We start from the raw sequence: 26,661 nt of genomic DNA, 5'->3' as shown, positions 1-26,661 counted from the left end.
TAAAAAATTGGAAAAGAAATCATAATACCTGCCAAATTCTCCTCAGACATGTCGAAGTACTACAGAAACATACAAACGATAAAGGCTTATAGCACATAAATGATTGTCATGTTTAATGCGAAACCAGAGAAAAACTTCAACGTTCCAATGATAAATACCGCGGTACCAGGAATGGTATGATAAACCAAATTGAGTTTTCATCGATGTGCATATCAGAAAGGAATACTAAGCTGGTATTTTTTGTACACATCTGAACAGGCGTAACTCCCATGAAATTATGCTTTTCATGGAAACTTTGACCGTATTAATCTTGGCAGAGTTTGGGTAATATTTTTGGAACTCTGAAAGGACTCTTTCATTTTAATTCCCATGAAAGGCTTTATTTTTATATACTGTGTTAGAGTCATCCAAAAAGAAAAAAAAAAGACACCATCATACTGCTGATATTTCACGGAAATGGGAGATCAGAAGAGCAGCCTCAGATGTCACCTTCACCACAACTGTAACCTACATATGAAAATGAGCCTGCTTTCCACCTGTATTCACTAATTGTTCATGTCACCCTCAGTGATGTCATGAGTTCATGTTTGCACAATCCATTAACAAATGGGCATTTTTGCCTTTCAGCGGTTTTTAGGCAAAGTGAGTCAGACACCTCCAGCTGCTTTCTACTTCTAAAACGCCTAACTTTCCCAAAGCACAATGACTCTTTCAGGCCGCCGCAGCCGGGACCTAGTCTGAGCGCTGTGCTGGCTTGCTGGGATTTTCAGCCGACTTCAAGGCTGGCAAATGTGCCCAGAAAAGCCAAAAGACTTGAGAAAAATCATCTTGCAGGGCTTGATTGCTTTACACGTACTATGCTACTCACAGGAAGATTTCGCTACTGTTCTCAACAGCAGAAGGGAAAGAGGGATGTGGAAGGATTAAGAAGTCCTGGGGCGCCTGGGTGGCGCGGTCGGTTAAGCATCCGACTTCAGCCAGGTCACGATCTCGCAGTCCGTGAGTTCGAGCCCCGCGTCGGGCTCTGGGCTGATGGCTCGGAGCCTGGAGCCTGTTTCCGATTCTGTGTCTCCCTCTCTCTCTGCCCCTCCCCCGTTCATGCTCTGTCTCTCTCTGTCCCAAAAATAAATAAACGCTGAAAAAAAAAATAAATAAATAAAAAAAAAGAAGTCCTAAGGACTCAGACCCAGCACCCTCAGAATATGGTAAAAGAGAAGCCACCCATCCTTCTCCCATGAAAACTGCCTGCCTTTAAGTGGTTTGGCCAAAACAAGTTTCTCTAACAGTAGGTGATTGTCAAGGCTCCAATTAGTAAATCCCTAAGCCCCAAAGTTAATTATGTGAGTAATGAAAAGTGGTGGAAAACTCTCATTCCCGGGAAAGGGAAGAATCCGATCAGCCATTAGCCCCGTTGGGTGCATGGAGGGATTAGAGTTCACCACACAAAAAAATGTTCATGGTCCTCACTAAAATGGGATGAGAACTCTTTAGTGGTTATCACTGCTAGATAAGTGTCAGGAATTTTTGGAAGGCAATAAAAAGACAGCAAAGGACACTTGGACGGAGTCCTCTCTTATAAGGGTCGTTCAACTCTGACGTACTATGAGGGAAAAATATAAAAATATGTGTCAGATATTAGGGAAAAGGAAAGAATATATTTTTAAAAGGATTTTCCTTTGGTAGGTGAATCCAGGAATCTCTTAACTAATGTAATGAGAAAATTCTGGTATTTAATTATTGAGTGTAATGTCAACCCCACAAAAAAGGGAGGGTCAATTTATATCAAAGGGAGATAGTGTGCTATCAAAACGTTACACAACTGAACATGAGCACGAAAAATAATAGTGAAAGACTACAGATATCAGTAAGTTTGGTTAAGGCTTCAAGCCCAAGATACCTGCAGACCAGCACATTTAGTCAATGCATTGGAGTCGACAAACACAGGGACATACCACCTGAGAGAATTTATGAAATGCTAAGGACACTGGGAACTTCACCCTTAAATGGCAAATGAGCTAATAATTCCTTACAAGAAATATTACTGGGTTGGAGGAGGCTGCTGGAAATCCACCGAAATCTCTTTTCCATTTTTCCACCACATTTTTCCACCAGAGACATTGCTGTGCCTGTCACTGCCCAATCAGATACCACATTTCCAAGTCTCCCTCGCGTATAGGTGTAACCATGTGACTAAGTGCTCAAGACAATGACAATGAAGTGATGTTTGCCACTCTGGGTCTTGGCCCTAAATCTTTGGGGAAGCATGCTTCCATGCTTCTTCCCTTTCTCTCAACCTGAAATACTGAGGTACCATTGACCAAAGGAGGAAAATACTCTGTAGAAAGGAGGGGAGAGATGATGGAAGAAATCTGGTCCCCTGAATGCCTGCCTGGAGTGGAGCCACGCTGACAGCCCAGACCACTCACCTCAATACTGTCACCAGAGAGGGAGACAAACTTTTAAACTTTAAACGTTTGAATATTAAATATTGTGAAATAGCCCCAATTTGCTTAGGAGAGTCCTGTCTTATTTGTTGTCTTGGTAGAGTTAAAAATAAAATTCTCGGGGCGCTTGGGTGGCTCAGGCGGTTGAGTGTCCGACTCTTGACCTTGGCTCAAGTCATGATCTCATGGTTCATTAGATCAAGTTCCACACTGGGTTCTGTGCTAACAGCGTGGAACCTGTTTGGGATTCTCTCTCCCTCTCTCTCTCTCTCTGCCCCTACCCCTAGAGCGTTATCAATCTCTCTCCCTCTCTCTCAAAATAAATAAACATTAAAAAATGGATTCTCTCTCACCACCAAAATAACGGCAACCCTCTTTTAATTCAATGTATCATGCTACCTCTTTATATCAGCACCTTAACTTGTCCATAACTAGTACAGAAATTAGTACCTGGAACTTGCACGCTAACGGAAACCGAAATATGTGTGAACAGCAGTCATGTGGTGGGAGGTGAGGGTGTGTGTATATGAGGTTCAAAGACAGGAGACCCTTGTTATACTCTAGTAAAATATTCGATAAAATTGTCCCCTATGATAACTTGAAAGGCAGACCGTGAGTATATACCAACACCGTAGCCAGAGAGCCGAAATGTTAATTTGTTTTGGTTAGTCCTTGCAGGATTTAGCAAGATATTACAAGAAAGAAATAAGCAAGAATTGGCAAGTTTAAAAGCAGAGATGAAATAGAACAGATGGGGTTGGAAACACCTCCTCCTCCTGCTTCTATACTTCAAACAGCAGTAGATTCGTAACTGTTGTATCTCAAAGAACTACCGTTAAACAAAAGCAAAAAAAAAAATAGACCAGATTAAGAATGTTACCTTTACACATAAAAGCCCTCTTCCAGATGTCCTCACAATAGGTGCCTTTAAAATAAGGAAGGGAAGGGGCTCCTGGGTGGCTCAGTCGGTTAAGCGTCCGACTTCAGCTCAGGTCACGATCTCACGGTCCGTGAGTTCGAGCCCCGCGTCAGGCTCTGGGCTGATGGCTCAGAGCCTGGAGCCTGCTTCCGATTCTGTGTCTCCCTCTCTCTCTGCCCCTCCCCCGTTCATGCTCTGTCTCCCTCTCTCTCTCTCTCTCTCAAAAATAAATAAATGTTAAAAAATTTTTTTTTTAAATAAGGAAGGGAAAAATGGATCTCGGAAGCCAGGAAGTAAGGCTGGCCTAAGAACTATGGGCAGAAAAGGGTTTTGGGAGTGGTGACTGGAACCCAGGGCTGACTGGAAGAAATACTACTATTAGAAAGTCTAGTATAGGGCACCTGCCTGGCTTAGTTCGTGGAGCATGCAATTCTTTTTTTTTATTTTTTTATTTAAAAAAATTTTTTTTTCAACGTTTATTTATTTTTGGGACAGAGAGAGACAGAGCATGAACCGGGGAGGGGCAGAGAGAGAGGGAGACACAGAATCGGAAGCAGGCTCCAGGCTCTGAGCCATCAGCCCAGAGCCCAACGTGGGGCTCGAACTCACGAACCGTGAGATCGTGACCTGAGCTGAAGTCGGACGCTTAACCGACTGCGCCACCCAGGCGCCCCATGCAACTCTTGATCTAAGGGTCGTGAGTTCGAGCCCCCCACTGGGCGTAAAGATAACTTAAAAAAAAATTAAGAAGCCTACTAAATTTTTGAAATCACAAACCTGGCTTACAAATGCCCATGACTATTTGAACCCTAGCAAACACATATTCCCTGTTCACTTCGGATATCGCCAAGGAAACAACGAACAGAGAAGACCTCCCCAAAATGGCACAGCCAGGGGCCAAGGAAGATGAAGGTCAAGAGAACTGCTCCGAGCGAAGCAGAATCAGCTGTGGCAGGATGAACTAGCCGAGCATGCATTTAACTGTCAGGGCAGAAGATCTGCAGGATTCCTGCCCAGTAAGGAACATCAGGGAGTTAGCATTGTGTCCATCCCTTTCCCCAACTGCAGTCTTGTGGGTATGCTCCTCCTGCTCCACCCCCGCGCAGGGGTGTGGATGTGAAGGGGGCACAGATATCCGGCCCTTTACTTCATGGGTCACTGGACAATGGGCAGCTACCTCTGGACCAGATCAAAAAGATTGGCCGTTACCTAGAGGACCTAGACCTTGAGCTGGGTCCAGTGCATATGGAACATTGAGGAGAACAGACGATGGATGCGTCGGTGAATGGGTGAGGACACACACACATATTTTGGCGATGCGTGGAGGGATTTGAGGGGGCGAAGCTAGTTATGCGTCAAGTTTTTCTCCACATTTTTCCTTAAAAGTTGTGCCGCGTCTTGACTCGTGGCTGTCCTTCTATAAGTAACATTTCTGAGCCTCCTTTGCAGATAGCGGTGACCTTGTGGCCGAGTTCCACTCTTGGAATTTGAATGGAAGTGCTCCTTGCCACTCTGGATGGGGGCCTTGAACTATCGGCCACGTGCCTCTCTCTCCTTTCCCTTCAACAACGTGACACACACGGGTGGCTTTGACCCAGCCCCGGTCTTGCAGCTGAGGATGCCCCAGACAAGGCGGAAGGAACCTTGTTCCTGCCAGGCTTCACGCTTCACCTGAGTGTTGTTACGTAAGAGAGATAAACTTAAAGGTTTTTACATCACTGTTTGGGGGGGATTTCTTTTCTTTTTTTAATGCTTCTGCAAGACAGAGAGAGAGAGAGAGAGAGAGAGAACATGTGCACACAGGGGAGAGGCAGACAGAGAGGGGGACAGAGGATCCAAAGCAGGCTCTGTGCTGACAGCAGAGAGTCTGATGTGGGGCTCAAACCCGCAAACCACGAGAACATGACCTGAGCCCAAGTAGGATGCTTAACCCAGTGAGCCACCCAGGCACCTCTGGGGGATTTCTATGTTACCTTAGCTAAGTCTTGACGCTAACTGATTAGAGCTTGTGGTAAATTCGGTTAGTCTGTAACCAATTAGAGCTAACCATAAGTTTGGTCCGTCTGTCTGTCTGTCAGGTAAAGCAATGTGCGGTGAGCACCTACTAGGTGTCAGAAACCATGCCAGACTTCTAGACCCGCCGGCCACGGCCACTGGTCAGTCCTTGCTGCCCTATGCCTCCGGCTTCATGCCGGGTCCGGGGCTCTGGTTTGTTTTCTCTTGTTTACACCACTGCCTGCAAAGCCACACACATTGGAAGTGGAACTGGAAAGGGAACCCACGATTTCCTGACTCTAGAACTGTTCATCTTCCAATTTATAGCTGCTCACTTTTGTAATTAATTTTCAAACACGCCCAAATCTTGCAGGAATGTAAGGGCTTTAAAAAGAAAAAACAAAAAAAAAAAAACGACAACACCCAACAGACAAGTTTATTTTGCCTTTTCTATTAGATGTTAGAATCATTCTGCCAACATTTTCATGACTTGAGCTTTTTATATAAATAAATAAAAGCACAGTAGGCCCAATGCCAATTTAAATTCGTATGCTTAGGTTCTGGGAATTTTCCATATGCGTCAAGTTACAATTGAATTTTTAGCAAAGCGGCATTTTAGGCAAGTGTGTTAGAGCTTCAAGGTGCCGTGGCTACAGTGAATAACGGGGTAAAATACGCTATTTTCACATCCCAACATACATTAAACTTCGTGAAGAAAAAGGCATTCGCAACTTAAAAAAAAAATACACACTTCAAAAGGAATGTTCTTTGGTTCATCTTGGTAAAATCCACGCGGTTCCCTAAAATCTTATTACACAACGTGTGTTATTTCTTTGTGAAGGACAAGCAGGAGGAGGCGGTTTTCTTTATTTTGGCAGTGTGCCGATCCGAAGATGACATCTCTTTTCATAATCGGTGCTGGTTAATGTCGGTCCTTATTCTATCCTTTAAGATCATGAATGTTTCATACATAATGCCGAATGAACGGACTCCTCAAGAAACCAGACGCCTTGCCTCTGAAATTCTCAAAGGGAAGTTGGGAGAATCTAGGTTTCCATTGTGCCTACAACAAGATGCCGCCTGTGTCCAGCCTGGTTCTTGATCCTGGTTCAGGATGTGCTTCCCAGGCAGTTGTTTTCGGTGCTTCTCAACATGACAGGTCTATGGTCTCAACTGTCTTTGGTGACGTTTAACTCTGGAGGCCTGCTGCGGTACCAAATTTCATTATTCCCTTGAGCCATCTCTGAGCTGTGGCCGGACTTCGGCTGGCAGCAAATTAGGCATCTCTGGGCAGAGGCTGGGGACATTAGAACTGGGGAATGGAAGGTGGAAAAGGAGTGGAATCACAAGAGAAAGAGCAAGAAGCACATGACTCACAGAGCAGACATCCAGTTACATGGGAAGAGACAGCCACCAGGTAAATGTTCAGAAACAGTGATGTAAGGCACCACTTGAGGCTCTAATACGGCCCAGGCAGAAGTTTCTGACATGCTCCCTTCCAAACACCCTGGGACACAGGAAATTGAAAGCTGCCGTGGAGAGAGAAGCTTGAAGCTGGCTTGGGAGAAAGGAGGTAATTTAAGAGGATAAGCCCTGTTTCAACTGGGTTCTCCTTAACCAGAACCAGACAAGTCCTTTACATGGTGACTCGCAGGAGGCAGCATAGAAAGGTGGGGAAATTTGGATTCGGAAGGCTCAGAAACCAACCGAGTGTGTGCTATCTAACAGTTGCCACTCACTAAGGACAACTGAGGCTCAATCCCAGCAGGGAGCTTTGGGGAGACAGTGAACAAGGTAAAACTGACTTCATTGATCCCCACTGGTCTGATGTTGAAGAAGGGGCTAGACAATGAACTTCCAGGTGATGTCTGGGAAATATGGATCCAACACTATTAAGAGAATATATGAGATTTACGACAGATTCAGGTTTGAATGACGTTTCCAGGTGCTGAGCATTGTGTCACCTTTCGCAAGATGTTTTGCTTTGTCTTCACCATAATCTGATAAAGTAGGTACTCTTGTCCTCATTTTTACATATGAAGCAACAGAAGCTCAGAGGAGATCAACGCCTTACAGAATATGATATGGCTACTATACAGGAGATCCTGGATTATAGTCAGGTTTCCCAACTCAAAATGCAGTGAAAGGCAAAAGGATACTGCGGAGAACAAGGGTGTTCGCGTCCTTTTCTCGTTTGTGCTCTGTTCAGGTCCAAGGTAATATCCAAATCTCAACAATCAGCAACGGCGTGGGGGTGACCTGAGCAGAACAGTTGCTGGCCGCTCTGTGGAACAGCTGTGCCTGGCCGCCCACCAGCCCTGCCATTCACTTTGGGCCAGCTCCTTAACCTCTCTGGGCTTTAGTCTCTTCATCTGCAAAATGGGTATATAAGATCTACTTTAAACGCTAAAGACTTTGCCCACTGTCAAGGCTAAGTAAACTCAGCTCTATCCCATTTGCTCCAGTCCACATAATTGATGCCCTAACACCTAGGCAAATTCTCAAATGAGTTTGCTGCTGTTGTAAATACCGATGTCCGTAATGAATAGTGCACGCCAAAGAAACCAACCACGTCTGCAAACCTAAAAGGAGAGGCTGATATTGAGAGAAACAACATCTACTCCAGCTTCATTAAGCCTAAATATAAAAATTAACATCTTCCTTTGTCTAAGTTTTCCCTTCAGGTGCCATGAGCGTTACAGAATTATGACTAGCTTGTTTTTCTAGTTTTTAATTGATTAGTTCATTAATCCATCGTTAAATAGTTATGAAGCAGCTTTATATGCCAGGCGCTAAGCTAGTCCCGGGTTGGAGGGGTGAACAAAAGAGGCAAGGTCTCCACCATACTAGCTAGACCTTAAGAGTCTAGTTGTGGAATCAGGTGCTAACAAGAGATGCAGGAAGAAATATTATTTTATTTGTGATTCCAATGGAGGATAATGGATATGAAAGATAACTAATGTTGCATAAAATAGGCATTGAGGAAAACATTCTTTTTTTTTATGTTTACTTATTTATTTTTTGAGACAGAGAGAGAGAGAGAGAGAGAGCGAGCAAGCTGGGCAGGAGCAGAGAGAGAGGGAGAGAGAAATCCCAAGCAGGCTCCGCACTGTCAGTGCAGAGCCCCAGGCGGCGCTCGAACTCACGAACTGTGAGAACATGACCTGAGCCGAAACCAAAAGTCGGAGGCTGAATAGACTGAGCCACCCAGGCACCCCGAGGAAACCATTCTTAAATCAAACCTTTTAAAATGTTAACTGTTCCCCAAAAGAAATTACAGATAGATGTTTCTTAGTTCTTATTAAAGGACAGGTTCAAGGATTCTCCAGAAAAAAAAAAAATATTTTAGTTTAAAAACCAACAGTATCACCTGCGAACGATTCATTTAGATTGAATTCAATTCAATTTAACCCCGTTCAATTCAACTAATTCAACCTACTCCTCCTTCTGCGAGCATTGCATTGTATTAGTTTGGAAATGAATGGTTCTTTCTCTTGGTGCCCTCAACATTCACTCCCCTTCCCAAGGCCCTAATGAGAGCTCAGAGGATGACGTAAGTGGCAAAGTAACATGCCTTCGCGTACCCGCAGGAACGAATTGTAAAGTTTTGAGGTACTTTTTTAAACGAATCAAGGGAGCAATTGACCTGTCCAGTTGAAAGCAATTAGAGAAGAATTATGCTCTACTCTTCTCTAGACTAGGTGGCGACAACTGCTATCTGTGTGCAGTTTCTTCTCTAAATTCGAATTTTCTAAAAATGATGCGAGTTTTGTGTGGTTTTTCACTTTAAAAAAAAATGTCTGTGGCCCTTTGCATGTACTTACAGCCCAGCTTCATCTTTTAAAAGTCAGTTTCAGGGGCTTTAACGTCTCACTCACAGTTTGCCCATCAGCAGTGCCAGAAAGGCTGCAGAGAATGAGATATGGATTTTCACACTCCATAGGACTCACAGGAGTCTGTGCTAACTGAAATTTCTATCCATTGGAAACATGTTTTCTGCCTGTACAACTCTAATGAAACTGAAGCGAAAGAAATTCCACCACCGAAGATTTCCATTGCTTTAGCAAGAATGACAAGAACCTGGCAACGATCGTGTGTGAGCTCCCTTCGGCGCGCAACAACCTCCACCGCATGTTTGTTTCCATTTTCCGCAGGGCTGAGAAACGGATGGCGGACAAAAATGTTTTCAGCAAAACGTGATGATGATTTCGTGTGGCTCATCCTGTGATTTTACTTTTCATCATCCCCTCGATAGGATAAAATGTCTAATAATACGGACAGGGGCTGCTTACTTAGTTTGGAACTCACTAAATTTTGTTCATGTGTCTGCATGTTGACAGAGAAAACAAGAGACGTGGGAAAGGTCACTTGGTGTTTTACAGTGACTTGAGATGACCGTGCTATTATCTGCAATAATCTTCGATTTGTGCCACACGCCTCTTCAAACAGAGAGCCCTGGTTGGAAGTGACCTTGAAGACGTTTTAGCCCAAGGACATCATTTGATAGATCAGGCATCTCCAGGAAACTCTAAAAGAGAGCTATTTCCAACCTAAGTGACTAAACCTAATGATCTCTATTTTATTTTTTTTTTCAACGTTTATTTATTTTTGAGACAGAGAGAGACAGAGCATGAACGGGGGAGGGGCAGAGAGAGAGGGAGGCACAGAATCGGAAACAGGCTCCAGGCTCTGAGCCATCAGCCCAGAGCCCGACGCGAGGCTTGAACTCACGGACCGCGAGATCGTGACCCGGCTGAAGTCGGACGCTTAACCGACTGTGCCACCCAGGTGCCCCAAACCTAATGATCTCTAGGAGGCCTTAGTCGAGGGACTATTATGCCAGAACGAACTTGCTTCTGAAATGTGCCTGGAGATACTAGCAATCCTGAGATTGATATTCTTAATTTTTCATTTGGGGGCTTCAAGGATCCTGGGGAACCACAAATTGTTATGAGGGCATGCCTAAAGTTACATGGGTTTTTGTTTGTTTTCTTGTCGCCCCCCCCCCCCCCGCCCCCACTCCGCTCCGAAGCTTATAAAGATAAATGTCTTTCCCTTTAACAACAAATAGGCTTGTTTTTTTTCTAATCCTTTATTTTTTTTTACCAGGAAAAACCTAATCTCTTAAAGACTTCAGATTTATGAAAAAAATCTCAGCTCCAGCTCCCTGCCACGCGTTGACCTAAAGCCTTGCCACTTCCTGCTCCCGCATTAGAACACAAAACACTAATTTCCCGGTGTCAGCAAATAATTCCAGGGTTATACTGCATTAGCCTTTCCTGAACCACTTAGAAATAGAGTCAGGTCCTTCAGTTAAATGTTCAACTAAGCGGGTAAATATTTACTGTATTTTTCTCTGCTCTTTTCAAGGTTTTTTAGAGTCATTTTCCAGAATATCTAATCCATAGTATCTGGGGAAGTAGATTTCAATATATTATTATTGCACTTACGATAGGCCACAGTACTCTCTATAGTCGTCTATCTGCCCTTTTCAAACACTTACACATATTACTTTTCTAGCCCTCTAAGGAATTGACTTTGAGAGCCCTGTGTTTATTGTGAAGGAGAGTAACACGTTATGTCTTATTCAAATGTATCCTGGCGTTCTTAATTCCAGCTTTATAGTTTCTTCGTTTATTTTCCTTCTATCAGGGAGGAAAAGATTTCATTTTTCAGTCCTTCAAGAGTAAATAAATTCCACATCATCTACCAAAGACAGTGGAAGATTAAGAAAAGAAGATTATTTTTTCTAAACTCCAAGAAGAATATCGAGTGGAAGGGGGAAAGTTATAAAGGCCAAAGTTTAGAGAAACATCTCTTTAGTATATGTATGCCATAATTGTTTACTGAGCTCCCCCCAGGTGCCTAGCAGCGTCTGAGTAACTGGGGAGAAACTGATGACTTTAGACAACCCTGGTTGCTTCCCTTATAGGGCTTTACAACGATACTGTGTTCTCGAAGAACAAATAGTTGGTATGAGCCAAAGCGTAATTAGTATACTGCGTGTCTCAAAGGCTATTTGCGGACACAGATTCATCCAGAAAAATGACAAGCCTGTGAAATTAAACGCTGCTTGAAAGCTTCACTGCTTTGAATGATACCGATCGTGGAATTCCGTAGGTCTTAGCACCACGGCCACGAATTTCTGCTTTGAGATCTGGATGTCTGTTGTGGTGTTCATCCTCACTCCTGCTCACTCGTAAATGAGTATTTCATGCTCACTACGTAAATGAGTATTTCAGCTATATTTAGAATGTTAAGTTGAGGCTTCCATTTTTTTTCTAATCAGGTTGAAGATGTTACTCTATGGTCTTTCCACGTTTCTTCTGCTGTTGAGAAGGGTAGCGTGTACCCAACTGTTTACCCTGGGTAGGCAAACTGGCTTCCTGTCTACAATCTTATTTTTTACTTTAATTTTCTGTAGTTTCAACATGAGTTTACACATGAATATATTGATCCCGCTTAGAACTCAGTGTGTCTTTAATCTGAATAATCATGCCTTTCTCTACTTCGGAAAAAAAACCCTCTCACACCCAGCACATACTTATATCTTATACAGCATGAGTGTCCACATTAACCAGCTCATCTTTTTTAAAAAACAAGAGGGACACCTGAGTGGCTCAGTTAGGCATCTGACTTGACTTCGGCTCAGGTCATGATCTCACGGTTCGTCAGGTCCCCGGTTCCTTAGTCTGGGCCCCACATCAGGCTCGCGGCTGCAGAGAGATCCCTTCAGATCCCCTGCCCCCCCCTTGCCCCTCCCCCACATGCGCATTCTCAAAAGGAAATAAACATTTAAAAAATAAAATAACAATATATCTTTATATATCGTCGACCCCCACTCTGGCTAGTCTTTTTTCGAAAACTCCCATTAGGTGTACATTGGGCATTCTCTTTTTGTCCACCTTGTGTTTTAACTTCTCTTCCAGAAATTTCCATCTCTTTGTTTCTGCTTGCTTCATCTTATGCGACTTCCTCACACTTCTGTAGCAGATGTCCTTGTACCAGGCAGCCCACTCCTCCTCTAGCTGTTGTGAGGGCTGGGTGTGCCTTCTCTGGAGAATTGTCCTGGATGACAAGAGACACCTCACCAGGAAATGCCTGGAAGCTTACGCCTCTCCTCCGAAGGGTAGCTACCCTCCTCCCCTCAAAATGACTGGTTGTTGTGGGGCCAAAGGCCCCCACCATCGTCCCTCAAGGTGGACAACTCTATGCTATTCGAGATGTGCAAGTCCCTCCTGGATGGAACTAAGGCTTAATCACCTGAAACCCATGTATGCCTAACGCTTCTTCCTGGCCTGGCCTGCATGCTGTTCCTTCCCATAAGCACTCACTCCCTATCTCAGGCTCTGCTGAGCTGAGATACCCGCACTCAAGGCTTCTTCCTCATTTTTGCTAACTTCTCTTCAGCGGTGTTTCGTTTTAGAAATTCTATTTCGTTCTTTTCCAGAACTGTGGGGTTTTTTCACTCTGTCGTGTACTTTCAGCATGATTTCTAATTTTTCACTTATTCCTTTGTCTTGCCAGAAGTGGACAGCTCCTGAAATCTCTGCTTGTCTCTTAGCCTCCCAGTTGCTGATTTCTAGTTGGTTCCTCGGGGGCTTGGCCCACATGTGTGTAGTTTAGGAATCAGCCAAGCACTTGTGAGGAATTTGATGCTGATTTTGGAGTTTCAACTGTGGCTCCCTTTTGTCTAAGATTTTGTCCCCTTGATTATTAGTGATTCTGGTATCTTTGAACTCCAATTTCTGTCTCCTCAGCATGGTAAGACTTCACCTTTCTGGCTTGATTTTTGAGCTTGATTTCCTCCTGCATTATGTGAACTGGGAGGCCCCCTTATGGGAAAAGTCAGATAAATACGGAGGTCACTTAATATCCTTTGTTTTTTTTTTTCAAAGATCTTCTACTGAACAATTTCTGCCTGCTTTGAGTTGCATTGTTTTTTTTACGTTTTGTCTAGGGTTTATCATTATTATCAGCATGATAACATAGTTTATCTCATAGAAACAACTCCATTATTATGTCATTCACTGTAAATGTTACATTTCCACTATTTTCCTAACTTATTTGACCCCTGTGGCTTCCCTAAAGCATGAGTTTGTAACCCCTATTTTCAATTTATAGTTTTTGTATTTTTTTATTAAATTTGTTTTGTAATGGATGCTGAGTTGTTGTTTTAATCTGAAACAACAAACCTCTCAGTGAGAAGGAACTCTTTTCCTGGATTTACAAAGAGATAGAAATGATATATCCCATAAGTGAGAGATCTGAACACTATGTGATGAGAGCATCCTGCGGAAGGAAGGCATAGGCCAGACCTCCAAGCAAACGATGCTTTCGGGAGGCAAGACTCTAGGCTTCCGGATCCCCAGCTTCAGCAAAGATCACCTGCCCTATTGGAGATCTGGAAACAGAGATCAGAGGGACTCAAAGAGAAGTCAGCGGTGATCATGGTAACCTTGATGTCCATTTCCTTACAATCACGAAAACCTCCCAGAATCTGGAGCAGTCCTGGGAAGTATCCCCCGTAGAACTGGAACTATCATTCCTCACCAACACAATGAATGGGACTTGAGAGCCAGAATTAAGTTCATATAAAGGAAATAGAGAAATGTGTGCTCTACAGCTGAGAGTCTTTTTTTGCTGTCCCATAGTAGACAAGGTGACACATTTATAGACCCTTTTCACAAGGTACAAATCAGAGCACACCAAAGCATACTTTTGCAAAACAGTGTTTTATGGATGGATCATATCAACACATATGAGATCAGGGGATCCTGCTCCCCATGACATCACTTGACCCTGTCAATTACTGTGTCCGAAGAAAGAGATACTCGTAAAAGTGAGCTCTGTATCTTTAGACCAGGTAATGGTCCTGGGCAGCCCCCAGATCATCTATAGGAGAATAGAGAGTTCACAAGCCTTTTTCCCATGGCTCAAAAAATTATAACCGTGAGAAGAATTTTTAGAAGGCTAAAAGGGAAGAGATTGTCCTCCAAGATGGAGCAAACACAGATAACCCTGCTGGGCTTTCCAAATGTGAGATGTGACCTAGACAAGCTTCGACTATTGATATGCTTTTCAAAAGTAACTTTTATTGTATTATTATTTATTCTTTTACTGAATGAATCTTGAGCACTTACTCAATAAGGGCAAAGCACTAATTTAGGCATCAAGAACGCCAGAGGGTCCTAATTAGAAACAGTTCTACTTCTGGATAAGGTATCTAAAAACATAGGAGACTTCCTTTGTTTATCAGAATGACTGGGAGTTTCAACTGATGTTATTAACTGCCAAGGACTTAGGAATGGTTTAAGTGTGGTGCAATGTACACGATGTTCCTGCAAACAAAGAATACCAATAGCACCCGCCCTGGTCAGCTTGTGCAAGAACACAGAAACCACTCTAGCTATTTCAAATGAAAAACGACTTACTGTGAATTTGGCATGGTCAAAGCCATCGTAAGTACAAGTCAAAGAAGGCTCTTGCTAACTCTCAGGTTTGCTGTTATGCAGAGATTTATGAAGTTGCTCCTGCCACCCTGGTCAGGAACTACAGGAATCCAGCACCGATAGTCACAGCTATCTTCACCAAGGGATGCTCTGAGGTTGCTACCAAACCACAGTTTATCTCTGTACCCAGGGAAAAATAAAGGCCTTCTGCTCCCTTATTGCCTTTCCAAATCTAAGCCAGAACCTAACTGACAGGATCCTGGAAAATGTAGTGCCCAGTTTCCTGGTTCCTGTGAAACACAGGAAAAGCAGAGATTAGAGGTTCTCAAACCTTCGCAGCTCTGGGAAGGCAGAGATTACGGTTCAAGTCCAGCCAAGACAGAAGGAAACCTGTAAACATCTTGGACTTACCATTGAAACCTCAGAAGAGTCTTGCTTTAAGAGAAAGGATCGTGTCTCAGAACTATAATTTAAGGAGCCTAAATTTAAGGACAAATATGAAATAGACCTACCGTAACAAAACCTAAAATCAAGTCTCCGCAGAATCAAGGATATCCACCAAGTTTTAACTGTCTGCCAGAATGAAACTGTATACTTGTTAAGGGAAGAAAGTAGAACTTCAAGTGTCTACATGATACTGTGCATGATACTATATTGTACATGATGCTTAGAATCCAACATAAACTTACAAGGAATGCATAAATACGGGAAAATCGGTTCATAACTAAAAGGAAAGCAGGCAATAGAAATAAAGTCTCAATTACCCAATGTTGGAAGTAGCAAACAAGGACTTTAAAACAGCTATTATAATTATGGGGTGGCTGGGTGGCTCAGTCAGTTAAGCATTTGACTTCAGGTCACGATCTCACAGTTCACGAGTTGGAGCCCCACACTGGGCTCTGTGCTGACAGCTCAGAACCTGGAGCTTGCTTTGGATTCTAGGTCTCCCTCTCTCTCTCTTCTCCTCCCCTGCTCACACTCTGTTTCTCTCTCTCTCCCTCAAAAATAAATAAATAAATATTTTAAAAACTAAAAAAAAAAAGAAAAAAGAAAAAAAAAAGAAAAACAAAACAGCTATAATAATTATATTGAAGGACATTTAGGACAATATGGACAAAATGCATGAACTAATGGGGGATTTTAGTAGAAAACTGAAAGTGTAAAATAGAACCAAATAAAAACTCTAGAGCTAAAAAATATTTAAAATGAAAAATTCATTGGAAGGGCTTAAGAGCAGAATGGACACACAGATGAAAGGATCAATGAACTTGAATACAGCTCAACAGAACTTACTCAAAATGAAGTATAGACAGAACAAAAAAAGAGAACAGAGTGCCTGTGATCTAGCGACAAGAACATACAGCATAACACGGAGGTCCGGCTTATCAAAGACAAACCCAAGGTCAAAGACATTCAGCAGGTGCCATGCAGGATAAAAAGAAAGATCTCACTTAGGTATGTCATAGTCAGATAGGTAAATTCAAAGACCAGGAGATAAATCTTAAAAGTAGCCAGATAAAAGAGACATAGTATAGTCAGAGAGGCAATAATAAGAGTTATGGCTGAGTTCTCCTTAGCAAAGAAATGGAAGCCAGAGAACAATGAAATAACCTCTTTGAAGTATCAAAAGAAAATGTGTCTACCTAAAAGTTTACATCCATTGAAATTTTCCTTCACTGTGAAATGTGAAAGAGAAGACTAATTCGGGAGGGCGGGGGGGGGGGGGGGGGGGGAATGGCCAGAATGAATCATCAGCAGTTTTGCAACACAAAGCATCCTAAAGGATGCATGTCAGGCAGAAGGAAATGGTCTTGGTGAAAACTTAGACCTGCAAAAACTGAACACCAGAAATGGTAAACATGTGGGTAAAATGGAAAATAGGGTTTCTTAATTTCTTTACAAGTCAAGTAAGTGTTTAATGCAAAAATAATAAAAATGTGCTGCAGAGCTTATAAGAGAGAAGTAAAATGTATGATATAACTACACAGGGATGCCTGGGTGGCTCAGTTGGTTGAGCCTCTGATTTCAGCATCAGGTCATGATCTCGCGGTTCATGAGTTCAAGCCCCGTGTCAGGCTCTGTGCTGACAGCTCAGAGCCTGGAGCCTGCTTCAGGTTCTGTGTCTCCCTCTGTCTCTACCCCTACCCCCCTCACTGTCAGTCTCTCTCTCAAAAATAAATAAACATTAAAAAAACAATTTAAAAACTAGCACAAAGGGCTGGAGGGGGTAAATGGAATTATACTGTTTTCAGTTTTTTATATTGCATATGAATAGCACAATATTAGTTTTATGGAGATGGTAATAAGGTTGGGATGTGTATTGCAATGCCTAGAGCACAAAGAAAAATAGGGGAAAAAATAGTTCAAAAGCCGACAGAGGCAATAACATGTTACACTAACAATTATTCAATTAATCCAAAAACAAATAAAATAAATAAAAGGCAGAAAAGAGGGAACAAAGGAAGAAATAGGGGAGAAGTAGAAAACCAATGTTAAGATGGGAGATTAATCTAACCACATCAATATTTACATTAAATAAAAAGATAACTGAACACTCTAATAATGTTAGAGAGTGTCAGGTAAAAGAGAAAGACCCAATTGAATGGAAGATACTTTAAAGAGACAAATAGCTTGAGAATGTTAAAAAGTGGGGAAAAAATACCATGCAAACACTAATCACAAGAAACATAGTGTGGCTATATTATCAGACAAAGTAGGCTTTGTGATGGGGGTATTAAAGAAGATAAGGAGGGATATTTCATAATTATAAAAGGGCCAAAACATGAAAGACATCATAAGAAAAAAATTACAGACCAATATGTCTCATGAGCATAGATGTAAAAATCTTCAATAAAATGTTAGAAAATGAAATTCAGTAATACATAAAACTGATACTACCTATGACTAAGCAGCATTTATCATAGGAATGCAAGGTTGGTTTAATACTTATAAATGAATTAATACAACTCACACCTAATGGAATAAAAAAACAAATCATACGATCATGTCAGTATATGCAGAAAATGCATTTGACAAAATTCAGCACCTAATCAGGATGAAAAATAAAAGCAACAACATTGCAGCATGTAGGAATAGAACCTCCTAGAATTGGAAAAGTGCACCTATGAAAAGCCTACATCGAATATACTTACTAAGATATTGAAGAGTCCACCCCAACCTCCTAACATCATAAACAAGTCAAGGATTCTTAATTTAACAAATTCTATTCAGCATGCACTAGAGATCCTAAACTGTACAACAGGAAAAAGAAAAATTTAAAAACAGGAAAGAAGACGGAAATAAAGGCATAAAAATTGAAAAACAAGAAAGTGGTGAAACTATTTGAAGACTCTCCATGACTGGATACACAGAAAATCTAATGCATTCTATACACCATAGAAGTAATACGTGAATTTAGCAAGGTCAATCTATACACTAGCAATCCAGGATTCCAGTTATGGAGTGAATAAGTCATGGGGATGAAAGGTATGGCATAGGGAATAAACAGGAAAAAATATATATTGGAAAACGCAAAATGTTAGAGAACAATTTAAAAATCCTCTTAAAGCAGACTCTTCATTGTTTGCTGTCCAGTGGGGAACGGATAAGTGAATATATACCTAATGTCATTGAAAGTCTTAAGGTTTTAAAAAAAATAACATACTCAAACTCCTTCAGAGAGGCACCCCAGATAATAGAGCCAAAGTCTCCATAAGCCCCAAGACATAACCAATGTCAATAGGTAGTTTTTTATTTCTGGTATTTCCTATGCACGTGCTCACATATTTTTACTAAAAATGAGGTTATGCTACCAAATTGTGTACCATGATTTAAAGTCTAAGCACCCAAGTCTAAAATCTGATTTATACACCTGCAATTATTCACTGGGTTACCAGAGGTTGTATTCCCTTGTCTTATTCAGCATGGAGGTTATCTGTTGCTAATGTGTTTATAACTTGGTGGAGAAGGTGAATTCAGATCAATTGAAATCCCAAAGTGGAAATAAATCAGCTGCCTCAAAATATTTTTGGAATGGTACAGTGTATACACGAACTGACTTTAAAGATAAATATAGTAACCAGTAGAGTACAGAGGGAAGAAAAGATAATGCTTAATGCCACGCTGATACTTGTGGAGAACAGGTATTTTGTCACTAGATTCCAATGCTACTATTACTTTATAATTGTGGCTTTCCACCTTCTTTTTAGCAACAGACTTCTCTCTTCAAATGAAATTTTATCAGGAACCCAAATTTATGAAACAGATACAACCATAGCTATTCTGATTGACTAGTTTGACAAAAAGCTAGTTTGTCAAGGCCACGTCTTCTGTCCTACCCATGTGCCTCATTCCCCAGAAGAATTTCTAGAACTCCAGTGAAGTTTGGAAACCATCAGTTTAAAAGACAACAGTTTTGTCTATTCTTTTACTCATCTTCCCTCTCCCTAATATCATTCCTTTCTCTCCTTTTGTGAAAACTTAGTAACTAATTAAGAAATAAATTGTTTTATATTTTCCGGGTTTGGGTCATATAATCAGAAGAATGGTTGAAAGATTAAGATGTTATGATCAATAAATTTAAAGTGTCATCAAATGAATGTTTCATTTTGATAATTTTCAAATCAGTGCAGGGACACCTGGGTGGCTCAGTCAGTTAAGCATCTGGCTCTCGATTTTGGCTCAGGTCATGATTTCAGTTTGTGGGATTGAGCCTTGGGTTGGTCTCTATGCTGACAGGGTGGGGCCTGATTGGGATTCTCTCTCTCCCTCTCTCTCTCTCTGTCCCTCCCACCTCAGAATAAATAAACATTTAAAAATTAAATTAAATTAAATTAAATCAGTGCCTTTGTTGGCCCTTAGTTTTCAATTTAATAATCAGCTCCATTGTTTCCATCAGGAATTGACTTTCACTGTGGGATTCTCCCCTGAGAAATTAAGAATGGGATATACATGAATGTTCAATATGTTAAAAATATAATGGGTATTGTAATTTTCCATCACAGCAAAAGCTTATACACAATTTTAAAGTTCTAGATCTCGACTGGAAATGTATCAGCCAGCCAAGCTATCTCCAGTTATCTCATGCTGACTTATGCTTTATTGATTCTATTCATATTTGATCTATTAAAGATCAAAGGAGTCATACAAATTCTCATCACAAGAAAACAAATGTTGTAACTATGTACGGTGGTGGATGTTAACTAGACTTAACGTGATGATTGACATGGAAATGTTGGGGTTCAAAGAAAACAGTCAAGAAAGAATTCTTGAGAAGTCTTTGGTGCAAACAGGTGGTTTTATTAAGGCACAGGGACAGGACCCGTGGGCGGAAAGAGCTGCACTGGGGTGTCAGGAGCAATTAATTATACACCTTCAAGTTGACAGAGGGTTAGGATAGTGTAAATCTCGAAGGAATTTTGGAAGCAAGGTTTCCAGGACCTTGAGGGGGCTAGCTATTGTTAGGAAATGGCCATTTATTACTGTTTACTAAAACCTTAGTCATGCGACCCTTCAGATGTATATCAGTGGGCTGTATGCCTGGAGGATGATTGCTAACATATATATTGGGAGGTAGATATGAAGGAAGTTTCCAGAGGAATTTTAAATGTTAAAGGAGACTTACAGGATCCCGGAGGTTGGGATGATATCAAGATAAGGTTGCCTCTTGCCCTTAGGAAAGTCTTAACATGGAGGCAGTTGAGTTCCTAAAGGAAGGTCACTCTACCTGTCTCAAGGACTTGTCAACGGGCTTTAAGTTGGTAAGGAAATTTCAGTTTTTTTCCTTTTGCCTTTGTTTCCCACATCAATGGTCATTTTGCAATGTATACAAATACCAAATCATTATGTTGCCTGCCTGAAACTATTATAATGTTATATGTTGATTACATCTCAATGAAACGTAATTTTATAAAAGATAAAGGGAGATGAATTTTTATCTAATAAATGCAACTCATTTGGTATTCTACATCTTCAAATCATGGAGCGCATCTAGGGAAAGCCATAAAAGGATTACTTGGGGGGGAGGGGGGGATAAGGTAGCGCTGACCTTCAATAACACTTTTGTTGAATTTTGGTCTTTATCAGCTTTCTTCCGGAGTGCACATACCACTGAATTTTCCTTGTTTCTCTCCTGGTTCTCAGGACCCTACTTTGCCTCCTTTAAACTTCCCTCTACCCTCTTACCTTGAGACAAAGTAGGAAGATGCTTTGAATAAAACGCATTCAGTTCAATTTCTGTTTCCCCATCTTCCTTTGCTTTCGTGGGGGCCAAGCATCAACAGCAAGCAGCTATGATTTAAGTGTGTCTGAAGGAGATAGAAACAAGTTTGGTTGAGGGGAGATTTATTTTTATCAGGGATGAGAGTGGCACCGTAAGGCATGTTTTAAAGCAGAGAGCTCTGTGCTCGATAGAATTACATACAGAGATAGAAGGATTTTATTTCCTCCACTTACTGCCCAGCAGAGCTAACAAGAGTGAAACAATTTATCAGAATAAGAATTAATTTTATCCGAGCACTGGTCTAACAAGTGCCTTTCGTGTGAATCAGCATCATAAGTCGCCGTTTTCATGAAAATAAATGAATGAAGTAGGTCGAGGTGGTAAATCTAGACCAATAAGGTTAGCTGTTAAGGCAATTCTGAAACAAAGGATTTCGGCTCTAGTAAGCAGACACCAGCCAGTTGCATTGTGTTTGGAATCCACAGCTGAATATGGCTTTGAAGCGAACAGACAAAAGCAGTGACAGACTCAAAAGAATTAAACTACTGTAAACCAATGCCGAGGAAGGAAAGGGGCTGCCTTTTCATACCATTGGTTAATTACCAAAAGTGTGTTTTGTATCCCTGTTTTCAGACCTGGAGCTGACAGTTAACATTTATATTTCAAAACTTTAGAGTTTCCCTTACTTTATAGTACAGTTTCTGCTAGAAAGGCATAAATTCAATAGGTTCAATAGGTAGACTGCCCACTTTCTTGGCTGTTTCACAGCAAAAGAAGTTACTCTGTTATTCAATTGCGTCCTGAAAGCAAAGACTTAAGGAAAAGTCTGTAATCAGTTTTGGGAAATTGAAACTAAAGCGAGAGAAAGTTTACAAAACGCATTTTCTTGTATGGATTACATAGACATAGGAAGAGGTAAATTTATTTATTTATTTATTTATTTATTTATTTATTTATTTATTTATTTATTTTTTATATATGAAATTTATTGTCAAATTGGTTTCCATACAACACCCAGTGCTCATCCCAAAAGGTGCCCTCCTCAATACCCATCACCCACCCTCTCCTCCCTCCCACCCCCCATCAACCCTCAGTTTGTTCTCAGTTTTTAACAGTCGGAAGAGGTAAATTTAAAGAGTATCTGTGGGTATGGAGTATCTCTGGGTGCTTGTATGAAATGGAGGGTATAGGACAGACAGGACAGATTATACTTTGGCTAGGTCAGTCCCTTCCTTCTATACTTGTGGACACTAGCTTCTCTTCCTATACCTTGAAATCCACAGTCCCACACAAACTTGGGTACCAACATGAAGGAGGTATTCAGTCGTTGATGAAAAAGTGAATGAATGGGTAAAACGATTGAATAAAAATACTCCTTGTGAAAAACTGTCTTTTATAACAAGTTAGTCTTATAAATTGTATCCTCAAGATAAAAACAGATGGTAAAGGAATGCCTATTTTATTTCCCAACCAAAAATGCTGATGTAAAAAGGTGTTTCCTGGGGCGCCTGGGTGGCGCAGTCGGTTAAGCGTCCGACTTCAGCCAGGTCATGATCTCGCGGTCCGGGAGTTCGAGCCCCGCGTCGGGCTCTGGGCTGATGGCTCGGAGCCTGGAGCCTGTTTCCGATTCTGTGTCTCCCTCTCTCTCTGCCCCTCCCCCGTTCATACTCTGTCTTTCTCTGTCCCAAAAAATAAAAAAATAAAAAATAAAAAAAACGTTAAAAGGGTGTTTCCTATGACTGTCAAATCCATGTAGATCTCTATAATTGGCACAAGAATCCTTGACCTTCTCCGAATTCCCCAACAGTCATCAAATGGGCACGTGAGGTTTTTTTTTTTATTACCTTTGTTTCCATTTGTTTAACAGTCACTAAGAAGTAAAGTTTACAACTGATTTATAAAGTCATAAAATACTTCCAGTGCTAAAGGAGTAGGACATTTTATTTTACAGGTTCTTTCATATTCATAAATGAGATTGTATTTTATATTTAAGTAATTAAAAATAATTTGGAGAAAATATGCTGAATATATTTGTATATTCCTCTTGAATGCTATTTTATTTTATTTCACTTTTTCCTCACTTCAGGGTTTGGAACACTGCATGCATGTTTGATCATTGATTGTAGATATGTTATTTTTTTCTAAAGTGCCTCTAAGTAAGAAGTGATTGAAATTGATCAGCCTGAAAGAAAAGGCCAACAAGCATATTATATGCAGGGGAGAATTCCAGGTAGAATTCAAAATTTTTGCCATGGAAGCCAGAGATGATCTTGAGAATTAAGCTGGAACTCAGTAATAAAATGCTTAAATATTGGGGACTTTTATTACTTTCCATAACCCTCAATATCAAGCAAAGTATCCTACAAAAACAGATATTATAGAATAAATTATCACACTTATATGGGATTGAAAAAGAAATACATGAGAAAACTACCACTTGAGAAGTGGGGGAATTATATAGTTTTTGTATTTCGTAAAGAGCTCTGCTATATCATAAGATTATCTTAGATTCGTTTAGCACTAAAAGTTTTTAAGGATCTACAGACATTTGATTATTATAATGTGGGTAGTGAGTGTCGTAGGCAAGTTGAAGACGGTTGAGATTCCGAATGCTTATATGACTTATCCAAGGTTACTCAGCTGATAGATGGTGAAACAAGCATTAGAATTAAGATTCTGGGGGACGCCTGGGTGGCTCAGTTGGTTAAGGGGCTACCTTCAGCTCAGGTCATGATCTCACAGTCTGTGGGTTCAAGCCCCACATCAGGTTCTTGCTGACGGCTCAGAACCTGGAGCCTGCCTTGGATTCTGTGTCTCCCTCTCTCTCTGCCCCTCCCCTGCTTGCACTCCATCTCTGTCTCTCTCAAAAATAAATAAGACATTAAAATTTTTTTTTTAAGAATTAAGATTCTGGGATGCCAAATTATACCACGTCCATTGCTTCTATGCATGAGCCAGGCAGCCCTTAACCACAACAACAATTTCACCACCAGTGACCATCAAAAAGCATTCCTTGTTATTCCTCTAACTCCCTGTAACTCCTTTCCTCTGCCTCTAAGATTGCCTACCAATACGACCTGCTTCTAGTCTTCCCATGACAAGAAACCTAACCTCCATGAAAATTCTGTTCCCAGAAAGTATTACATCCGTTTAGAAACTTCATTGAGGATATTGCGAGAAGTTGATATCTCACTAGCATCTGTCTTATTCTATCCCCACAGACTAACAACCAACAAGTTCTGATATGGAGAGTTTTCAAGGAATTTCTTACCCATTACACAAGGAAATTTGATGGACAATGTTTACATATGCTTTTGAAATACGTTGTGTTTGTGACACTATACAGGTCACATTGTACATGCTTATTTAGCATGGTGTGTTACTCTCATTTTCATTCCTATCAAAGTCTTAGTTTTTTTGTTTTTTTGTTTTTTTTGTTTTTTAACACAAATTCAATATGAAGACCAAATTAACAGGTTACTATAGAAGTACAAGTACTTATGTGGCAAAAGTGTATTTCTTTCTCTTAGGTGTTTCATCATTTAAAAATTATTTAATTTTGTTGAAAATTTTATGATCCATTTTTTAACAGTATAGAAAATATATAGGGAAGACACGTTTCCCCTCCCCACCCTGGACCCTCTAGATTTGCTCTCCAGCGGCAACCATATTCAATGGATTAGTCCCTTATGCATCTTTCTGAAAGGCATTAATACTTCCTTTTTTAAACACCATTCCTTGTTTTCACGTTGTTATCAATCTTGCATTTTCCCACTTAAACCATCGGTGAGTGAGGAGTTACAAGGTTACCTCTTTTCAATATTCTGCTGTAATTTTTATTTCCATTAAAGTTACACATGTACCCAGAGGCAAATTCAGTGACTGCAGAAACAGCAAGTTTTGCCATTTCTTGTTTGCCAGAGGCAGTCACATTAAAAATTCTAAGTTGGGGCGCCTGGGTGGCTCAGTCGGTTGAGCGTCCGACTTCGGCTCAGGTCATGATCTCACAGCTCGTGAGTTCGAGCCCCGCGTCGGGCTCTCTGCTGACAGCCCAGAGCCTGGAGCCTGCTTCTGCTTCTGTGTCTCCCTCTCTCTCTGCCCCTAACCCACTCACATTCTGTCTCTGTCTCTCTCAAAAATAAATAAACATTAAAAAAAAATAAAAATAATAAAAAAAAATTCTAAGTTAATTCTAGTATTTATTTGCTTATCTCTAAATACCATGTTTATATTTCTACTACTTGATATTTCATTTTTAGGCATGACATATTGACTTTTCCCTTTGGAAGATACTATTTATTGCTCTTTCAACCATACATCCCGCACCTGCCACACCTCTACACTTATCATCAGCTCTCCGTCAAATATCTTACTTTTCCTTATACCCGTATTCAGTGTTCTTATTACTACGGCTAAGTAAACAATCTTCAAGTCTGAACTATGAAGCGTATACTATGGTTACTTTTCCTATAAAATAAAGTCGTCTTTCTTGGTCACCAAATGTTCCTATACTTACAATTAATACAACCCAAGGCAATCCCGCCAACTGTATGAATATTCTCTCGAAACATCAAATATATATTTTATCAATTTATCCTCCTAAAACATCTCTCCTGGAACCTTCTGGCCTGCTCCATTTGGGACAGGTTGTTCCCTGGTTTGGTTACATATTATGTATTTTGAAATCTTACTTCAACACCATTCTAGGAGGGAGAGATCCTTTGCCTTTTTATTGTGTTGGGTCCCAGGTTTTTTTTTTTATTCTCTTATTTTGGTGGGGGTACATTCTCCAATAAACTCCTGAGAAAAGGTTCTCAAGATGGAAAATTTAAAGACCTCGCATATCCAAAACATATGTCTTATTCTATTTGAACTCTTCGAGATAATTTGGCTAGATGTGGAATTTGGGATTGGAAATTATTTTTCCTCTGAGCTTTAAAGACAGTTTTCCATTGTTTTTCAGCTTCTAGTGTTGCTGTTGAGAAGAATAATAGCATCCTAACTCTTGATCCTTTTCATGAAACTCATGGTTTCTTTCTAAAAGTTTATAGAGTCTTCTTTGCCTATTTTCTGAAATTCTACAATCATGAGGCAATCATGTGCCTTAATGACATATGTGCATTCTGGAAACTCATGGGAATTTTTCTTAAATTTTTTGATGGTTTTCTTCCTGGCATCTTCTTCATTCTCTCTTGCTAGACTTCCTGTTTTTCAGATGCTGGATTCCTAGACTATACTGCTAATTTTCTTATCTTTTTAACATAATGTTTCTCTTTCTTTTTGCCTTTTGGCTCACTTTTCAAGAACATTTCCTCAACTTTATTTTCCAATCTTTCTACTGAGTTTTCCAAGAGCTTTTTTATGTTTCATGTATTTCTTTCTTGTAGTTACCTGTTCTTGTTTCTCAGATACTATATAATCAGTCTTTATTTTGCATGGTAGTACAGGATTATAAAAATGACCAGACAAGATAAAACTGTAATCTTATTAGTGGGGAAAATGATAACTGTTCTGCAAACTTAAACAACTTTTTTTTCAAAACATTAAAACTCTTACTATAAGTTTTAAATGTGCAGGGAAATAAAAAAACAATCAAACATATACTTTCTTAGGATACTGTGAGTTAAAGCA

General features: G+C 40.6%; 1 protein-coding gene across 1 annotated transcript in view; it reads right to left on the bottom strand.

Annotated features, from left to right (window-relative positions):
- Window positions 1-26,661, bottom strand: part of TLR3 (toll like receptor 3) — a 430,042-nt gene that overhangs the window by 94,439 nt on the left and 308,942 nt on the right. The window contains exon 7 of the mRNA XM_047855095.1: window positions 20,994-21,115. The gene's annotated coding sequence lies outside the window, so the exon portion shown is untranslated. The remainder of the gene's footprint in view (window positions 1-20,993; window positions 21,116-26,661) is intronic.

Source organism: Prionailurus viverrinus, chromosome B1, assembly GCF_022837055.1.
Source record: "Prionailurus viverrinus isolate Anna chromosome B1, UM_Priviv_1.0, whole genome shotgun sequence".
Lineage (NCBI taxonomy): Eukaryota > Metazoa > Chordata > Mammalia > Carnivora > Felidae > Prionailurus > Prionailurus viverrinus.
This window is presented reverse-complemented; position numbering and strand designations above follow the sequence as displayed.